Genomic DNA, 2,039 nt, shown 5'->3' on the forward strand with positions numbered 1-2,039 from the left:
AGGACATTGAAATTTTTGTCAGTTGATACTGAGGTCAACTCTATCATACATGTCTACTCAAAAAATTTTTAGCCACATCCATTTTAATTCGGGCATGAGAGGGTTAAAAAAAACTGTAATATAAGATTGCGATATACTTGTAAATAACTTTGACAGTTTTCAAGTTATGACAGTTATATATATGATATAGTAAATGATTTGAGAAGTGACATTAAATTAATTGAAATTGTTACTATTCAATATCTTTAGGGCTAGAGCGCTTAATGTTAATCACAATGAATTTCGTATATAACTTTATACTGAACTTCAAAAGTCGGAGAAACAGTAAATACCGATCATAATGAAGTATATAGAAAAGAATGAGTAGTAGGGAGAGTCTATATACGAAATTCAAAAGAGAAAATAAAGATTTTTTTAAAAAAAAGGAGCTAAACGCTAATAAACTGATAGTAACAATTCATATTACCTGTTGCCACTAACTTATTCTCAATAAAGTTATTTTGTATCTATTTATTTGAATATTAAATACCAAATATTTATATTTGTAAAGACTATTGTGTAAAGAAAAGATTTATATTCATAAATGTTTAAAAAAAAAATAGGAATCAAATTTCTTCACAGACTTTAAGGTACAAGAAGTGAAACCTTATTTTTTATAGGATAAGAAGTTACAGAAGTCATTTAACTGTAACTTGTTTAATAAAAGCAATCAATTTTTGTTCTCAATAAAGAAATTTAATAGATATTTGTATAATTTATAAAAGAATCGAATTTGTATATATGTATGTATATAGTAAAAAAGGATGTAACAGTGTTTTAAATATAAATTCATTGCTCATTGTGTTTTTAAAAGCAATCAATTTTTGTTCTCAATAAAGAAGTTTTATAATTAATAAATAAAATATTAAAATAATAAAATAGAAGGATATATAGAAAAAATGGTTTAAGTTCAGTTTAACAAGGCCAACTTAAATGGATCCAAGTGAGCTTGAAGCAGCCCTCGATACCTAACCTTAAGTTCAGTTTTGAAGCAAAATCTTCTTAATTGAAAATTGTTTCTCATTATTATCAATTTTTAAACTCACAAGCAATCAATTTTTGTTCTCAATAAAGAAATTTTATATATTCAATTGAAAAACTCAATTCATTGATGATGACAAGGCGATAATAAACAATTTTATAGAAGTGTAATATATATAAATATATTTTATTAATGATTTGAAGAAAGAAAAACAATAATTTGTTGCACAAGCAATCAATTTTTGTTCTCAATAAAGAAATTTTATAAACTTCAAAAAATGAAAATAATAAATAATTACAATTTAAAAATTTTTAAAATTAAGTTTTAAATTAATGAGAGTTTTATAAACTTATGGTAAAAGCAATCAATTTTTGTTCTCAATAAAGAAATTTTATACATATTGTAGATAGAATGTTAATTTAATTGTTTTCAATAAAGTAAAATTAAAAGAAACTTTCATTATTTTATTAGAAGTAGTTGCTTTTTATGTAAAAACCTTCAATTAAGAAGGATTGTCAACACATTAGTAGGAAACTGAAAGTCCCTACCAACGTAAAAGCAATCAATTTTTGTTCTCAATAAAGAAATTTTATACATATTGCGAGTAGAATTCAAATAACGATTAAAAATTGACGATAAGGATTACTATAAGGATATTGTGTTATTTATAAACATTAAACTTTAGTCCTGATTGTAAAATACATAATAAAGAAATTTTATATAAATTATTTATAAACATCATTATTGATCTCGTACGAGTCAGATAAAGAAATTTTATAAATATTGTATAAAAAATCGACGTAATATACACAATAACATAGCAGTACTATATTGATATTGTTATCTCGTTTTTCACTATAGAAAACGATTTTAAAAAATCTTAAAAATTTGTATACATTTTTTTGTACAAGCAATCAATTTTTGTTCTCAATAAAGAAAATTTGTAAGAAAAGGATAAAACAAATAAGAAAAAATAGGATCTGATAGTTCATGGTATAGCAAATTTGACCCAGGTGTT

Source organism: Lucilia cuprina, chromosome 5, assembly GCF_022045245.1.
Source record: "Lucilia cuprina isolate Lc7/37 chromosome 5, ASM2204524v1, whole genome shotgun sequence".
NCBI lineage: Eukaryota > Metazoa > Arthropoda > Insecta > Diptera > Calliphoridae > Lucilia > Lucilia cuprina.